At 39.3% G+C, this 19460-nt stretch overlaps 2 pseudogenes across 2 annotated transcripts in view; one reads left to right on the forward strand and one right to left on the reverse strand.

Moving 5' to 3' along the window:
• LOC307055636 (centrosomal protein of 78 kDa-like) overlaps window positions 1-19460 on the forward strand; it is a 359743-nt pseudogene that overhangs the window by 5977 nt on the left and 334306 nt on the right. The gene's annotated exons all lie outside the window — the stretch shown is intronic.
• On the reverse strand, window positions 13567-17922 carry LOC307056609 (ferritin heavy chain-like; annotated as a pseudogene). The gene is made up of 2 exons: window positions 17846-17922; window positions 13567-14151 (listed from the first exon to the last, which is right to left on the reverse strand). The product of its transcript is annotated as a ferritin heavy chain-like (transcript).

The following is a 19460-nucleotide window of genomic DNA, read 5'->3' on the forward strand; positions in this document are numbered from 1 at the left end:
TTTTCAAGAAACGTTGTTTGCGGGCTATATGTACAAATTCCTGATCTGAAAGCCAATATAAAGCAACATCTCCCAAACCTCTGCTCTCTCACCAAGGCCACACACATTCCCTCGCTTATGGCCTCGTGGCAAGCTAATACTGTCAGTATCAGATTCTCCTTCCCAGTGGTCTTGGGAGACTGCATAGTTGCTCTGTGAAAGGCACCACTGCTGAGGTTGAGAGAAGAGCATCTTGGGTGTCAGTCCTGGCCTTGCATTCCCAGAGAGAGGGGTGTGCACCTCGTTCTCCTGTTAGGGTTTTCCTATGCTGCAGGGTTTGCTGCTTGTTGTCAAAATGATGTCCTAGTGACTTGTCTTCTGCGTGGTTATATAATCCCAGCACAGTTCTTTATGATCTGTAGACTTTTATGGGGTTGTGGCCAGGTCAGTTTTTAAATGTTTGGAAATGTCCTATTGAACAACATTGCAGTGGCAGTGAAGCTTGATGGGAGAATTGTATTACTGTTGCCCTAGTTTGGGCTTAAGGGTGGTGAGAAGATGAAATTTTTGATGGGTCAGTTTTAGTTGTGTATGTGTATGTGATTTATTTTTTAAAATTCTAATGTCTATTATTCACAGCTTAGATATGTTGACTTTCTGATTATTCATCAGTCCCTTTACTGATGTATTTTCCTCTGAAAAACTACATTTTCTTCCAGACTGTTTTTTTTTTTGACCTATTTTATTTTATTATTTTTTAAATTAGTTTCTGCTTTATAACAAAGTGAATCAGTCATACATATACATCTGTTCCCCCATCCCTTCCCTCTTGCGTCTCCCTCCCTCCCACCCTCCCTATCCCACCCCTCCAGGCGGTCACAAAGCACCAAGCTGATCTCCCTGTGCTATGCGGTTGCTTCCCACTATCTATCTACGTTACGTTTGGTAGTGTATATATGTCCATGCCTCTCTTTCGCTTTGTCACAGCTTACCCTTCCCCCTCCCCATATCCTCAAGTCCATTCTCAAGTAGGTCTGTGTCTTTATTCCTGTTTTACCCCTCGGTTCTTCATGACATTTTTTTTTTCTTAAATTCCATATATATGTGTTAGCATATGGTATTTGTCTTTCTCTTTCTGACTTACTTCACTCTGTATGACAGACTCTAGGTCTATCCACCTCATTACAAATAGCTCAGTTTCGTTTCTTTTTATGGCTGAGTAATATTCCATTGTATATATGTGCCACATCTTCTTTATCCATTCATCCGATGATGGACACTTAGGTTGTTTCCATCTCCGGATTATTGTGAATAGAGCTGCAATGAACATTTTGGTACATGTCTCTTTTTGAATTATGGTTTTCTCAGGGTATATGCCTAGTAGTGGGATTGCTGGGTCATATGATAGTTCTATTTTTAGTTTTTTAAGGAACCTCCATACTGTTCTCCATAGTGGCTGTACCAATTCACATTCCCACCAGCAGTGCAACTTAATAAAATAATATGGGAAATTCCCATTACTAATCCTAACCATGTACAACAGAGGTCTGTACAGTAACATAGCAAAAATAAGTTCCTGTAATTTTACTTAGTCATTGCCTGGTTTAGACTAAGGAGCAGTGAGAGACATTTATAAATAATGATACCGCAGATCACTTTTGTTAAATGCCCTCTAATGTTTGCATATTTGGATCTGGCTTGTGTTATCTATTTTACAATCTTGTCTTCTTTCTTTGCACTTTAGTGTAACAACTCTGTGATTTCCTATCTTCTTCCTCAGACACTCAGGTCCATCAGAATTTCCTGTGACTGTGACAGTAGAGAGTCCTTCCTCCTCAGAAATCGAAGAGGTCGATGATTCCTCAGAACGTGTTCAGGAGGAGCCAGAGAAAATCCGTTTGAAACAAGAAGCATTGCAGGTACAAAGTTATCACTTTAAAGCTATAGAGAAGATTATTTTTCAAACGGAAGGCTGATTGCAACACAGCACAGCTTGTGTGAGGGTTCTGTTTTCTCCTCTCATCTACATTGTATCCCCTTGAATGGTTCCTTAAACTTAGACGAAGGTGAATGGTGGACATTTGAACTCTAAGAAATAAAAATCAAAACTTGTCGTTAGTAATATATTTTCCTTTCCTTAGAACCTTAGTATATTAGATTTAGGGAGAACCTTAGCGATCGTAAGATAAGGAAATTGAGTTCTGAATGAATACAGTCAGCTGATTCAGTGATCTTGTTTAAAGATGAGAAAATTGACAGTTCTAGTTGAACTCTCTTTTTATAAGAGGAAAATATGGCCTCATTTTAAATAAAAGTAAAGTTGTAAAACGTTTCGATGTTGATATTCTCCTTTCCTAAAATCAAAAATATCAAGAAGCTACATTCTATTACCAAATAAACCTGACCTCTAATGTCATTCCATACTTTTGTTTGTATGGACAGAAAAGAAAAATTGATTTTCATAAGAAATTTTTGCACCTCAAAAATAATATATTTATTTTATTTCAACTTCAGTGCAGAGCTGAACACTTCTAGTAAATAAAGCAACACCATTTGGGGGGACCTTGTCTTTGTGCTACAAAGTCCATGTTTAATTTAAAAAAATTATTTAAATTTAATGATTTAAATTTAAAAATTATTTAATGTGATTTTCTTTTCATATGAAACATGAACCTTGACAGGTTTCAGAACTAATTATCCCATTATTGTAGGACTATGGGAATTACTCTTTGATTTTCAAAAGAGAAAGTTAGATTTTTCTTTTTTTATTTTATTTTATTTTTTTTGCAGTACGCGGGCCTCTCATTGTTGTGGCCTCTCCCGTTGCGGAGCACAGGCTCCGGACGCGCGGGCTCAGCAGCCATGGCTCATGGACCCAGCCGCTCGACTGCATGTGAGATCCCCCTGGACCGGGGCACGAACCCGTGTCCCCTGCATCGGCAGGCAGACTCTCAACCACTGTGCCACCAGGGAAGCCCGATTTTTATTTTTTTAATGAAAATTAATGATAATATAGAGAAATTTTAAGAAAAGAACTTAGAAAATTATGATTTAGAGCAGGAGAAATCTTTAGTTCATGTAGAGTTACCCCCTTTCGTTTTATAAATGAGCACCTACAATTTGTAGCACGTAAGTGGTTTATTAGTAAATGGCAGAGTACGACAAGACCCTAGAGCATGTAACCCGCATTCCTTGTCATTTTAGATGTGGTGTATTCATTTCCTTCACGAGTAGACCAGGAGATTGTATTTCTAAAAGCAATGATAGACACTGGGGAAGACCAAGAAGTTTAAACACTGGGACCACAGAATAGCAGATTCAGAATGCATGAGAACCCTTTTAGCTCTTCTCCATTTTGACAAGACACAAAGATGATGGTATCAAAGTGTTTAAGTATATAAGTCCACGACAATCAAGAGATTTCAACATAGTTTGGAAAGACGGAAGACAGGTGGAAGAGTGTGAAACCGAAGCAGTAGAACAGAGGAAAAGCATCACCTAGAATATGCACAGGGACCACGTGCAACTGAGGAGGATTCTGACCCCACCTGCAGAAGTAGCTCCGTGCTTTGATGCGCATGTATGAGAGAGGGTGGAGTTAGTTAAAAGTGTGACTGAAATAGGGGAGCTCATTGAAGGGTTGTGTTTGGAGGAGTGGACACCCAGCCCCGCCCTCAGCCTCCTGAAATGAGATGATTTCATTTTGAAAACAGTGAAACTGGCGAGATCTAGGGCAGCTAGTGTGAGTTTTTACACCCGAGAAAATTGTGTTTGGGGGGGATCCTGTTACAGTTACTCCCCACTTCTTCCTGCATAAGAAGCCAATCAATCGTTGACTTCAGGGAGCTTTGTGCACTCATTCTTTTTTTTTTCTTTTTCTGTACGCGGGCTTCTCGCTGCTGTGGCCTCTCCCGTCGCGGAGCACAGGCTCCGGATGCGCAGGCTCAGCGGCCATGGCGCATGGACCCAGCCGCTCCACGGCATGTGGGATCCTCCCAGACTGGGGAACGAACCCGTGTCCCCTGCATCGGCAGGTGGACTGTCAACCACTGCGCCACTAGGGAAGCCCTCTGCACTCATTCTTAAATAGAAAATAACTGTCATTTGCCTGATAGCTGAGTAAAGCTTACAACATCAGAGAGGGGGAAAAAGGGTGAAAACATATCCTAGTAGGACCAGGGACAATTTAGGGGACAAAATAATTTAAGGAAAAACCTTAATTAATATCCTGAGAGAGTTTTAAAAACAGCTAGAAACTGTAAAACAAGACTAGGGAGTTAATTAAAAAGAGAATGGTCAGAAATCAAGAGAGGTCTCCTGGAAATGAAAATATGGTTGCTGAAATAAACTCAGTAGGAATTTAAAAAGTTTCTCAGTGTATAAAAAAGAAAGACACAATGGAAAATGTGATAGAAATATGTTAGAGAGGCTGCACCTGGGAGATCCCACATGTTACTATTAGAAACTCCAGACCCAGAAAAAAAATGGAGGGAAGCTGTCAAAGGGCAACAAAATTCCCCACAGCTGAAAGTAGACATCAGGCCTCAGACTGAAAATAGTTATACAAGACGAGCAAGAATAGCCTCATACCTAGGCACCCTTCCTTGTGAAACTTTAAAATACTGAAAAAATAAATTAAAATAGAATAAAATACTGAGAGGATACATCCATTCCAGAGAGAAAAATACTGGCTACCTAAAAAGAAAATTTAAAATATGACTTTATCATACTTGTCATCAGCACCATGGATCCTGGAAGGCATTAGAAAGATACCTCCAAAGTTTTTCAGGCACATACTTTTCACCCTAGGGGTTTGTATCCAGCCAAACTATGAGTCATAAGTGGAGGCTGAAGAAGACATTTTGTACAGAAAGAAATTTGAAAAATTGACCTCCTGTGCTACATCTTAAGCTATTTATAGAAATAATCCAGCCAAATGAGGCAATAAACCAAGAAGGAAGGTAATAGGGGATTCAGTGCAGATTGCAGCCAGTCTAGAGTAGAGAGGCTTCTATTGATTGTGTGATTGAGAGCATAGAAACACCTTGAGGCATATTGTACTTACTAGGTATTAGGCACTGTTGGAAGGGAGGAGGGAGAGGAAGAGGAGAAGGAACTTGAACTCCAGAGGAGAAAAGGCTATACGGACATAAACATAAAGCCAACTAAACTATGGTTGATTTTTAACCTAGTATTGGTGAGGAAAGGAAGAATCCACTTCAACTTGACACTATAGATGTCCCCCTTTTCAGTGACACACAGGGGTAATGACCACGTATCTAATTTGTTGTCCAAACCAGAACTTGTCCAAACTCCTTACACTTCAATAGTGTAAGGAGGCACTCTAATGCTGTAACATCAGGACAACAGGTATAAACTGGAACAGCCCAAGGCAGCTTGGGGTATGTAGTCACCCTGCACAAGGGCAGTGACACTGGCACAGTATGGAACGAGGTGTAGTCTATACACAGAGACACAGTACATCTGCAGTGGGCAATATTAATTTCATTGTAATAATGGCAATACTGTCTTGGTTTGCAGCTTTTATTGTTAATTTGCATGTAAACACAACTAAAGTAAACTATACTTAGTATGTATTAGTATTAACTTGGTATGTACTGAAATGTATTGTATACTGGTATGTACTTAGTATATATTAGGCTCTAAGTGTTTTTGCATATATTAACTCATTTAATTCTCTGAATAGCCTTATGAGGTTGGTGCTAGTATCATTCCCACTTTTGAGAACAGGAAGCTAAGACAGGGAAGGAACTTGCCCAGGCTGTACCTAATTTAAGGTTGGATCGAGCCTTTGAGTTCAGGCTCTCCTCCTGTTCTCTTAAACCTTACTCTGTACTGACTCTCAAATAACAGAAGACTTAACTGCACATAGAACAGAATATAAATATCAACTGTGACAACGTAAAAGCTAGGTTTGGAAGGTAGACAGGAGGTAGAAAAAAGGGAAGATGGTATGAATGTCCTCATTTTACAAAGCGTGACGTTGAGAGAGTCTCTAGTTGATCAACAATGTAGGTTTCTAAGTATATCACTACAAGTCAAAGCGATCATGAGCAGTGGAATAACTCATGATGACATAACTTTACTGAGCAGTATGGACATAGGAAAGAGTGTAAAGGAACTAAACCCTTACTTATTAGTAAGTTAGAAAATGAACAGATAATGCCTCCAATTTAGTGAGAAAATAGTCATGTAAGAGTATTACTTGGAAATGGAGAAGAATTCAAAATAACAATAGTTGGACTTCCCTGGTGGCGCAGTGGTTAAGAAACTGCCTGCCAAGGCAGGGGACATGGGTTCGAGCCCTGGTCCGGAAAGATCCCACATGCCGCGGAGCAGCGAAGCCCGTGCTCCACAACTACAGACCCGGCGCTCTAGAGCCTGCGAACCACAACTACTGAGCGCACGTGCCACAAGTACTGAAGCCCATGCGCCTAGATCCTGTGCTCCCTAACAAGAGAAGCAACCTCAATGAAGAGTAGCCCCCGCTCGCCGCAACTAGAGAAAGCCTGCATGCAACAACGAAGACTCAACACAGCCACAAATAAATAAATAATAAAATAATAAAAATAATAATAAAAAATAACAATAGTTGATGTAAACCTCATAAAAAAGGAAATCCAAACAGCCAGTAAACACAGAAAAGCGTACAACTTCATTAAGTACTAAGAGAGAAGTGAGTCAAAACCAAGGGAAACTACATGCCAATGAGATGGACAAATACATACAATCTGGTAGTATCAGGTATTGTAGACCTCGAGTACTATGGGAGTCTTCTACCCTACTTATACTGGAGTATAAATCGACACAACTACTTTGGAAAGCATTTAGCACTCTCCATCAACTGAAGTTATATAAATAGCCTGTGAGCCAGCAGCCCTCACCCCTGCCCTGTGTAAATGCACCAGAAAAACCGGTACAGCAGGATTCCTGTCCATGATTTGCATTAGCACAAACTGAAAACAAACGAAATGTCCGTTAAGGGTCAAAAATTAAAGATGATACAAATAGATGGAGAGATACACCATGTTCTTGGATTGGAAGAATCAACACTGTGAAAATGACTCTACTACCCAAAGCTATCTACAGATTCAGTGCAATCCCTATCAAACTACCACTGGCATTTTTCACAGAACTAGAACAAAAAATTTCACAATTTGTAAGGAAACACAAAAGACCCCGAATAGCCAAAGCAATCTTGAGAACGAAAAATGGAGCTGGAGGAATCAGGCTCCCTGACTTCAGACTATACTACGAAGCTACAGTAATCAAGACAGTATTGTACTGGCACAAAAACAAAAAGATAGGTCAATGGAACAGAATAGAAAGCCCAGAGATAAACCAACACACATATGGTCACCTTATCTTTGATAAAGGGGGCAGGAATGTACAGTGGAGAAAGGACAGTCTCTTCAATAAGTGGTGCTGGGAAAACTGGACAGGTACATGCATGTAAAAGTATGAGATTCCATCACTCCCTAACACCATACACAAAAATAAGCTCAAAATGGATTAAAGACCTAAATGTAAGGCCAGAAACTATCAAACTCTTAGAGGAAAACATAGGCAGAACACTCTATGACATAAATCACAGCAAGATCCTTTTTGACCCACCTCCTACAGAAATGGAAATCAAAACGAAAATAAACACATGGGACCTAATGAAACTTCAAAGCTTTTGCACAGCAAAGGAAACCATAAATAAGACCAAAAGACAACCCTCAGAATGGGAGAAAATATTTGCAAAATGAAGCAACTGACAGAGGATTAATCTACAAAATTTACAAGCAGCTCATGGAGCTCAATACCAAAAAAACAAACAACCCGATCCAAAAATGAGCAGAAGACCTAAATAGACATTTCTCCACAGAAGATATACAGACTGCCAACAAACACATGAAAGAATGCTCAACACCTTTAATCATTAGAGAAATGCAAATCAAAACTACAATGAGATAGCATCTGACACCAGTCAGAATGGCCATCATCAAAAAATCTAGAAACAAATGTTGGAGAGGGTGTGGAGAAAAGGGAACACTCTTGCACTGCTGGTGGGAATGTGAATTGGTACAGCCACTATGGAGAACAGTATGGAGGTTCCTTAAAAAACTTCAAATAGAACTACCATATGACCCAGCAATCCCACTATTGGGCATATACCATAAACCATAATTCAAAAACCATAAATTCAAAAAGAGTCATGTACCTAAATGTTCATTGCAGCTCTATTTACAATAGCCAGGAGATGGAAACAACCTAAGTTTCCATCATCGGATGAATGGATAAAGAAGATGTGACACATATATACAATGGAATATTACTCAGCCATAAAAAGAAACGAAATTGAATTATTTGTAGTGAGGCGGATGGACCTAGAGTCTGTCATGCAGAGTGAAGTAAGTCAGAAAGAGAAAGACAAATACCGTATGCTAACACATATATATGGAATCTAAGAAAAAAATGTCATGAAGAACCTAGGGGTAAGACAGGAATAAAGACACAGACCTACTAGAGAATGGACTTGAGGATATGGGGAGGGGGAAGGGTAAGCTGTGACAAGGTGAGAGAGTGGCATGGACATATATACATTACCAAACGTAAAATAGCTAGCTAGTGGGAAGCAGCTGCATAGCACAGGGAGATCAGCTCGGTGCTTTGGGACCACCTAGAGGGGTGGGATAGGGAGGGTGGGAGGGAGGGAGACACAAGAGGGAAGAGATATGGGAACATATGTATATGTATAACTGCTTCACTTTGTTATAAAGCAGAAACTAACACCAAATTGTAAAGCAATTATACTCCAATAAAGATGTAAAAAAAAAAGTGTAGGCTGTTTTTATTATTGGATGCAAGCTAGTGATGCTGTAAAAGCTTTCAGCAAGTATGTGTTTCTTTCTTTTTTTTTTTTTTTTTTTTTTTGTGGTACGCGGGCCTCTCACCGTTGCGGCCTCTCCCGTTGCGGAGCACAGGCTCCGGATGCGCAGGCTCAGCAGCCATGGCTCACGGGCCCAGCCGCTCCGCGGCATATGGGATCCTCCCAGACCGGGGCACGAACCCGTATCCCCTGCATCGGCAGGCGGACTCTCAACCACTGTGCCACCAGGGAGGCCCTGTGTTTCTTTCTTATATAAAGAACTGCCATTAAGGCTGCCCTAATATTTTTTAGATTACATTTACCTATAGATTACTTACAGGTTCAAATCTACAGTGGAAATAACTTTTTTTTTTTTTTTACTAGTTTTGGAATGATGTTTTTAAACCAGTTCCTTAGAAGACTCCTATGTGACCCACACTAGTAAAATATACCTTCAGGTGCCTCCTCTGTCTGTAGGCAACAGCAGTGTAAAATATGTAAACAAATGAGTGTCCTTGTTTGCTAAAATTTAATCTGTTGATCATGTTGTATTATTGCTCTTCCCCAAATTCTCTCTCTCCGTCAGGTAACATTCCTTATTATTAGGAAGAGGAAGTTCCTTAACATGTTATTTCGACAGCATAATTTACCCAGATGATGGTCATTATGATGATGCTTCATTTGTTTTTGATTTATTTTACTTTTTTTGATGATGCTTTAGATTCATTTAGAGTCCACCATTCAGAGAGGAAGAATAGCTGGCCTACATTATTTCTCATACTTATTAAAAATTGCTGCATTCCCATTTGTGAGTTTGTTGAACGACTGGGTAGCATACCTCTTTATAAAGCTAAAATGGAGAGTAATAAATGAAAACACTCCCTAGCTATACTATTGATTTAATTGTTTATTAAAATAACCTCATATTGGACTTGTATTTTCCTCTTAGAAAATTGGCAAAATGCTAATATATTTAGTTTAACTGGACCAAGTACATGTCTTATTTAACTTTGATTCCCCAGCACAAACTCATTTATTAAGAATAAATGCTTGGGACTTCCCTGGTGGTGCTGTGGTTAAGAATCCACCTGCCAGTGCAGGGACACGGGTTTGAGCCCTGGTCTGGAAAGATCCCACATGCCGCAAAGCTGCTAAGCCTGGGTGCCACACTACTGAGCCTGCGCTCTAGAGCCCGTGAGTCACAATTACTGAAGCTCACACACCTTAGAGCCCATGCACCGCAACTACTGAGCCCACATGCTGCAACTAATGAAGCCCGTGCCCTCTAGGGCCCATGTGCTGCAACTACTGAAGCCCACATGCATAGAGCCCCTGCTCTGCAACGAGAAGCCACCACAATGAGAAGCCTGCACAGTGCAACGAAGAGTAGCCCCCGCTCGCCACCACTAGAGAAAGCCCATGCGCAACAATGAAGACCCAACGCAGCCAATAAATAAATAAAATAAAATAAAATAGAATAAACAGTCGAGAATATTGGACTTTATTTAAAAAAAAAGAGTAAAGGCCTGTTGAATCGAATTAATCAGCCAAACAGTAGACAAATGAAAGTTGTGGTTAATAAGATGGGCCAGACTGAAATAGTATTCTTGTTGAGAAGCTTACTTTAATCACCTTCTTATTTTCCAGCCTTATATAATCATGTATTAATGTGATAGAATATTTCTCATATTGAGAAAATAATAGTTTTGTATTACGCTGAATCTGCCTGGGAATAAAATAGACACCTTATCAAATTCAGTGGAGGTGTCATGAGAATTGATACCTAAGGGTTGTTGTGGGAACACATTTAAATTTTAAAAATATACAAGATTTTTGATATTGTCTCATGCCCACTATATTGTTTGGGAATAATGCAGTTTCAATTTATAGAACTGCATCATGTATTTTAGGGCTGGAGAGAAACTTGATAAGTCCTGCATTGAACCTAAAGAGGAATGCATTGCAATAAGGTGCTCATTCAAAAATCAAATAATGATGTGAATAATGTTGATCATCTCTACTGGAGGAAAAACATGCTACACATTAAACATATTACTTATTATATATTTATTTAACAATCTTGGACTTTATTAATACAATGTTTTGTAGTATGTATGCCTTATTTCTTTTCTTCTAGTTAAATGTCTGAATTCTGAGAAATTTCAGCATGCTTTGGTGAGAGGAACAGTCATCTTATTTTCAAAAAGATGCAGGCACAGACTGTTTTTGACCAAAAGGTGTATTACTGACCAAAATTCAGCCATCTAGTCTGGAAAATAAATGAAGAATTCTGCTGCTGGTGAGATGAATACATAGGTAGAGGGAGGTGAAGAATATAAACTACTTAGCAGCCTTAAACTTTCTCTTGACTTTGATATAAGTGCTGGAGAAACATCAATGTTATCATTCCCAGAGACCATTCATTTAGAAATGTAAATTAGAACAGATGGAAAAATACAGTGTTGGGAGTTACCTATCAGGAAACAAAATGGATGTGTGTGATATCTACCCACTGTCATGGTGAGGGCCCTGCATTACACTTACTGTCTAAAGCTTACTGTGCTGAAACCTTCACAGCAAAGGTTCCCGTTCCTCATAATGACCTCTAAGTGAAAGTGAATGAGGTTTAGCTACCAGGTATGTGCTTCTGGAACAACACACGAAGGGCCCTATTTTTTTTTTTTACTTTATTTTTATATTATTTTATTTTTTGGCTGCGTTGGGACTTTGTTGCTGCATGCGGGCTTTCTCTAGTTGCGGCAGGTGGGGGCTATTCTTCATTGTGGTGCATGGGCTTTTCATTTCGCTGGCTTCTCTTGTTGCGGAGCATGGACTCTAGGTGCACAGGCTTCAGTAGTTGTGGCTTGCGGGCTCTAGAGCACAGGCTCAGTAGTATGGCACATGGGCTTAGTTGCTCCGCGGCATGTGGGATCTTCCCAGACCAAGGATCAAACCCATGTCCCCTGCATTGGCAGATGGATTCTTAACCGCTGCGCCACCAGAGAAGCCCAGAGTGGGACCTTTTAACGTTGTTTCCAAAGCTATTTTCTTTGGAATACTGTTCTGTGAGACTTGGTAGAAAAAGAATCCCATGATCAGAATGTTTGGGAAGCACTGAATATTTTATCCCCACGTTATACATTCAAAATGCATATTTTTTACATCAGACATAAAATTCCTAGAATAAACAAAAACTGAAAAAACAAAACAAAAAATCCTGCTAATTCGATTAATACAAGTTTTCCACTGAACACTTGTGAATGTTTTGGAGGCACTGGCTGATACTGAACACAGTCTTGGGAAGGTTGATCGAAGGAATTAAAATTCTGTAAATTATGAGGAAAACACTTTTAGGTGAGAAGAGGTGCATATGGTAGCAGGCTTCAGTATTCTGTATTTCCATTCGGGATATTGTTCTTACTTGATCCCTTCCACCCTTGATCCTTTTTCCTTTCAGTGGACTCTGTAGTAGGGATAAAGGCAAAAATGTCATTTACTACCCTAGAAGAGCTATTTACTCTAGTGTAAATATAGTGGAGGCTGGTAAAAGTGTGTTGATAATAAGACATATTAGCTTAGGTTCTCTTGGTAGCAAATAACAAAAACTAAATCAAAGTTGGATATGTGAAACCCAAGGGCAGAAATACAGCCAGGCTCAGGAAAGGTCTAGGAAGCAGCTATATCATTTCCAGTAATGTGATTGCCGAACTGCTTTTCAACAAAGGGCGTCTTCCTAATGAACTTCAAAATGAGCTCTGCTGCTTGTTGGAGTTATATATATATATATATATATATATGTTTATACATATATATATGTATACACACACACACAAGCATGCATATATACATATGATACAAAGAAAGAAAACATATATAAGTGGATGTTTTGTTATTACAACATGCATGCCAGGCATTGGTGACCATGGGAGGTCACCTCCGTGTTTCTGAGCAAGACAGCCTAACACTCATTTTTCCATTATCACTGTTGCCCAGAGTGAACTTGTCAAAGAGATACTCCACCATTCAGACTTCCAAACCCCTCCACCCCCCATCTTGCTACTCATACTTAACCATTAGTATTTGCATAATTAATGCACATAAACATTTCAGGTGAAACTGAAGACACCCTTTATTTTAATCCCTGCCCAATCCCATTCCCTTCACTTGTTCCCCAGAGGCAACTGCAATCATGATTTTCAGGCTATGGTTCTATACTTTCACTATGCACATGCACCCACATTCACCAGGTACCCCTACCTCACCCCACCCCACCCCAGTCTACCCCCATATACCTACATTATTTATAAGGGGAAGACTGATTTTGTGTTTTCCAGGGCCCCATGGAACACCTTCTCCCTCCCACTGTGGAGATCCTGAGCTGCATATGGTTGGGGTATGGCTGTGTTCAGAAACTCCTGGATACCTGTTTTAAAACTTAAAAAATGAGAGATTTGCCCACATGAATCAACCAGAGACCTTTATTTATTTATGAACCAATAACTTTATTGGAAGAAATGGAAAAACTGGAAGAAAAAAACTTAAGTGATAAAATAAAGTCCAGGAAAAGAGAGTCCTGCCCTTGTTGCCAAAAAAAAAACCAAAACCAAAACTTAAGTGAACTTCTTCTGCAAGGGCACTCTTGCCGTCTGCATGGCAGGCATGGTGACCAGGGCTCTGGTCACCCCGTGGCTCTGGGGAAGTCCAGTCCAGGCTCAGTTCTTCTTGTCGCTGTCGCCCAGAGTGAGCTTGTCAAAGAGTTACCCTGCCAGCTCGACGTCTGGGGCCCCCATCATGCTCAGGGTGGTGACATGACCCTCCAGCTGTCTGATGAACGCCACCTACTGGCTGAGGTAGTGAGTTGCCAGGAAGTGGAGCAGGTGGGGGTCGCACTTGTCGGTGGCCAGCTGGTGCAGTGGAGCAGGCTCCGGGTCACTTGCTTCTCCAGGAACAAGGCGCACTTCATGGCCTTGAGGCCGCTCTTCCACCCGTCACTGACTGGCTTCCTGATGTCTTGGAAGTTGAGGCGGCCCCCCGCGGTGGTTCTGCAGGCGCTTCAGGCCCTGGGCCCACAGTGGCGCAGGAAGAACCGGCTGAAGTGCTTCAAGGCCACGTCGTCGCGGTGGAGGTAAAAGGCCGCGGCCAGGCACACGAAAGAGGCCTGGAGCTGCAGGGTGAAATGGCTGTTGACGGCGGCCTCGCAGTCGGCGTGGTAGCTCTGGCGCACCTGCGAGGGCGGCGCGGGCAGCGTGGTGGGTGTGAAGGCCAAGGTGAAGGCGAAGCCGCGGGGCCTGCGGTACCTGTCTCGGAGTCCCTTTCACGTGATTTACCAATTTCCTTCCTCTTGGGTAAGTGCAGACTTCTCTTTTGTTTGTCAGAAAACAAAAGGCTTAGGTGTATTCTTAGAGAAAGAGCTTAACTGTGTGGATGTATTTCTCCCCTCCAGCCTCATTTGTCCTTTCACTGCCACTCAGCAAGCATTTTTTTTAACCCCTCAATGATGTTGTATGGAATGAGCCACAGTGGTAGGAAATACCATTGATCTCAAATTATCTTTCATTCATTCATTCAGTAAATATTTATTGATTACTTAATATGGCCCAGGCACTGGTATGGGATTTGGGCATATATTAGTAACAAAGAGAGACAAAGTCTGTTCCCATGAGGTTTGTCTTCTAGTGGAGAAGCAGACCAAAACAAAACAAAACAAAAAACTACTGTTTTTCTCCCTTTCTTGTCTCCAGTAAATACGTATAAGATATTACACATGTATATGATATTAAAAAGTCAATATTTTCTTAGGAGTTAAGGATGTTATAGTGGAAGACATAAGACCAATCTAGGTATTTATAATTAATTAATTCAACAGCCATTTCTATACAGTATTCCAAATATGTGTCAGTGTTTGACTCTGGAGATACACAGAAGAATCAGACATGGTCTCTGTTCTCAAGGTACAAGAAAGAGTGATGGACTGTTTTAAGTGCTCTCAATGGTTTTAAAGTTTTTGGATAAAATAGCTGTTTTCACTTAAAGTTTTATTACCATGACTTTGACTAATGTACTTTTTTGGGGGGTCCCTTTATTTCTCTTTGAAAGCTCATGCTGTGCTATAATCATTGTTTATGAAGGAAGCAAAGGATCAAATATCAACTGTCACTTTGTACACTTATCTAAGCAATTTTAGAGGCATTTAATTGTTGAGTCTGTAAAGAAATAGAATAATAACTGTCTATTTGATAAGTTGATGTTAATGATAAGATCATACATTAGAGATGGAAAAGAACTGCATGATCAGTTTCTCAGTGAGATAAAATTGTATTCTATGTTTGCTTAACACCAGTGTTTAGTCTTAATATAATTGCAATCTTTCAAAAATTTCCTTGGAATAGTCCATTGTAGACTTCACTGGAAGAATCTATTTAAATAGAAGAAATCTTGATTTTGTAGAACATTTTCTCCTTATGTCCCAAGATTATTTAATAATTAATTTATCTGGACAACTTTACTCTTCAAATATTAAAATAATATTATTGAATGGTTCTATGTGTACTAAGGGGTGATAATGGTGTTTCTCAGATTTTTTATCCCTCATCATTACTCCCTAGGTTAGAAGATAATGTTAAAATACATGTTATAACTAAGAGAAACCTAAGGTTTAAAATCTAACTTTTTTAAGGGAAATCAATAAACTAGCATGAACTGGAACCTCAAATTTCCATGAAGGAAATATACATATATCTAAACAAAAACATTGCATCCAGTTTTTCTTTAATGAGGAATGTAAAGCTAAGTACAAACACAGAATGAAAAAACTTCAGAGCAGATGATGTTTTTAGAAAAATTTAAAATTTTATTTTTTTAATGTATTTATTTTATTTTTTAATTTTTGGCTGCATTGGGTCTTTGTTGGATGTGGGCTTTCTCTAGTTGCAACGAGTGGGGGCTACTCTTTGTTGCAGTGCATGGGCGTCTCATTGCGATGGCCTCTCTTGTTACGGAGCACGGGCTCTAGGTGCTTGGGCTTCAGTAGTTGTGGCATGCCGGCTCAGTAGTTGTGGCACATGGGCTTAGTTGCTCCATGTCATGCGGGATCTTCCCGGACCAGGGCTTGAATGGATGTTCCCTGCATTGGCAGGTGGTTTCTTAAGCAGTGTGCCACCAGGGAAGCCCCCGAAATTAAAAAAATTTGATAATCAAATTTTATAGTTTATAACTTGGTCTGTGCTAAGATAATGTCTTTTAAAATATCAATATAGGACTATAAGATGAAGGTTTCTTTGAAATGTTTGTGGTCAGTGTTGGTATTATGTTAGGATTCTCCAGAAAAACAGAACCAATAGAAGATATATTTGTATATTATATAAAATAAAGAATTAGCTCACGTGATTATGGAGGCTGACAAGTCTCAAAATCTGCAGTTGCCGTACTTGAGACCAGGAGAGTCCATGGTGTAGGTCCAGTGCAAAGGCCAGGAGGCTCAAGACCCAGGAAATTCAAGTTGAAGGCAGGAAAAAACAATGTCCCTGCTCCAAGGCAGTCAGGCAAGAGGAGTTCCTGCTTACTCAGAGGAAGGTCAGCATTTTTATTTTATTCAGGCCTTCAAATGATTGTATGAGGCTCATCGACTTTAAGGAAAGCAATCTGCTTTACTTAGTCTACTATTTCAAATGTTAACCTCATGGAAAAACACCCTTTCAGGCACAAACGATAATATTTGACTAAATATCTGGGTACCCCCTTTGAAGTTGACATATAAAAATTAGCTATCACAGTATTATTCATGATAAATGCAGAGTCAACAAATAAAAATTCTCATGCTATAATCTGCAAAAACTGTTTTGACTTTCAGTTCCCTTCATTAATTTACAAATGTTAAAGAACTAATAGTTGCACAACTGATATTAGACAATAAGTTCTGACTCCATGTCAATGATTAGCTCTCATTCATTCATTCAGCATATTTCTATTGAGCACCTATTATATGACAGGTATTTTCTAGGTACTAACATAAAAACTTGTTCTATAAGCTCCTCATATTTGTATTTCTTTTGTAGCTAAGTGCTAGTAAATGTTACACATAATTCCTTCTTTGAAAATTAATAGATGAAGTAGGATCAATGGTATAATCTTAAGGAAGTAGACCATAAGTAGCAGCAGTTGGTGGCTTATCTCACTCTCTGTGTTTTGTGTGTGTGTGTGTGTGTGTGTATACATACGTATAAATAAATCATTTAATGAGAGGTAGTGAAAAGTGATACATCAATATTCTATATCTCTGGGCTGTTCACTCTGCATTACCTCATTATTACAGATACTGGATTAGATTTGATTCTTATTACCCATATTTTACAGATAAAGAAATTGTGAATTAAAGTATGTAACATGATCAAACACAGAGCTTATAAATAGCAGAGAGTGACACTCTGAATTGGATTCCTCTCTAGGTAGTTTGGGAAGTTTGGCTGGACCATGAGCTCCATTAGAACAAAGACTGTTCAACTTGTGATGCTAAATTTCACATAGTAGGGGCTCAAAAATATAAATTAAAATATTGAGTGGCCTATGAAAAGCTTTAGTCTCATTATTTCTCCAAATTAAAAAAATGAGTGGGAGTAGATGTTGAATATATATTTAAACTCTGTTTCCTTTAGAAGGAAAAAAAATCAAAGACACCCAATGGTGATAAATTACTATTATAATTTTACTTTAATATGCATAAACATAAAACCAGGCATAGAAATTGGTATGCTTTTATAACTGTAAACCAGACAATTTGTAAATATATGCAAATACAACTATAAAACTATTAAAATTAAGAAGTTCCAGTTACGCATCCGATTATGCATTTTGTCTTAAACACAGTCCCTTGTCACTGAGAACATACTAGTTGACGAGATGCAGGTTTCCTTTAGAGTGCGCCATGTCTGTGTCCCGACATCCGTGAAAGATCTTAGCGCTCTACCACCCTTCTTTACTGAAGACATGACGTACTTTAGCTCATATGATGATTCATAATGTACTTTTGCTTTCAGGTAGTGGAAGTCATCATTCAAATATTGTCTGTCCATGTTCTCTTTTATTAGTTTGTGAAAAGTAATTCTGATGCAGTTTGTTGATTTCATGAAATACCATTAAAAGCCTCAGTAACTTCAATAACTGAAGAGGCTGTTCAAACTGGAAATTGAGGGGGAAGAGAACTACTGACAGAATTTTAAGGGATGACACTCTTCCCTTTGAGTTTCATTCTATTAAACTATTTTTCACCTCCCAGTCATCACTTTAAAAGGAAATTTTAGTGTTTGCAGCTGGTAAAATGTGACTATAAGGGTGGACATGCGACAGTTGTCCTTTTTACACTAGAACATGCCAGCCTAGCAGCAGTCACACTCAGTGTGATTCAGAACACACACGCAGGCATGGACAGTGAGTTTGTGCTGCTGCATTGAGCTATAGACAGATCCAGATAATTCTGAAAATGCTTCCAGTAATTTTTCATTTGGATGTAAACACAAGAACAGATCCATGGAATTCACCAATACAGGTAGAGAACACTGAGTTAGAATGGCATGGACACACCATATATCTAGTCAATAACTATCTAGGACCTAATATATTCCAGCTTTGTGCTAAATGCTGAATGATTGCAACAGGCGTTGACTTTAATCTCATGGGCCCTAGAGTCGGTTTCAGTTCACTATGTTCACTGACAGAATGTATATGGGATGGATGTAAAATTAGATGCTAATGAGTTGATAATAGAATATGTATATATATATTGAAATATTCATATATATTCAATAATATTTTGTTTGAAATCTTTACTACTATTGTCACAGATCCAGAAATTGCTACAGACGTTCTCATACCTTTTCCTACATAGCAATTAGGTTTAGGGAAAATATTTTTGGTGGAATGGTGTTAGTCAACCTACAAATCCAGAATGTCTTGGTTGAAAGTGTAGATACTTTGTTTCACTAAAATCAAGTGTAAGTTTTTCCAAACAAGTTAGGAAAAAAATGCAAAATCCTTATAAAATGTTCCTTATGATTCCATACCTTACTATACTATTAACCCAATGTGTTAATAAGCTTGTATTTAATGTAATCATTATTCTTCATAATTTGACATGAGTAATGTGCTCTCACATGTTAATTTTCTAAATTTTTTTTTTTTTTGCGGGACGTGGGCCTCTCACTGTTGTGGCCTCTCCCGCTGCGGAGCAGAGGCTCCGGATGCACAGGCCCAGCAGCCATGGCTCACGGGCCCAACCGCACTGCGGCACGCGGGATCCTCCCGGTTCGTGCCCCCCGCAACGGCAGGCGGACTCTCAACCACTGCACCACGAGGGAAGCCCTAATTTTCTAAACTTTTAAACTATATTCTCAATGACTTATTTGCTGATTTCCTTTTTTATAAAAATATGATACCTCAACCAACCACTGTGAAACTCAGCAAAAAGTACAGTTTCCAAAGTAAATGTTTTGTAAAGTGTTTCCTGTGTATTATTCACATTTATTACTTTTCCTCTGACCTTTTTATATTTCAGTTCATACATGAAAAATAAACAATGTCCTTTTGACTTATTTTCTTGAAGTCTTTTGCCATT

This window comes from Hyperoodon ampullatus (genome assembly GCF_949752795.1).
Source record: "Hyperoodon ampullatus genome assembly, chromosome: 7".
NCBI classification, from domain to species: Eukaryota; Metazoa; Chordata; class Mammalia; order Artiodactyla; family Ziphiidae; genus Hyperoodon; species Hyperoodon ampullatus.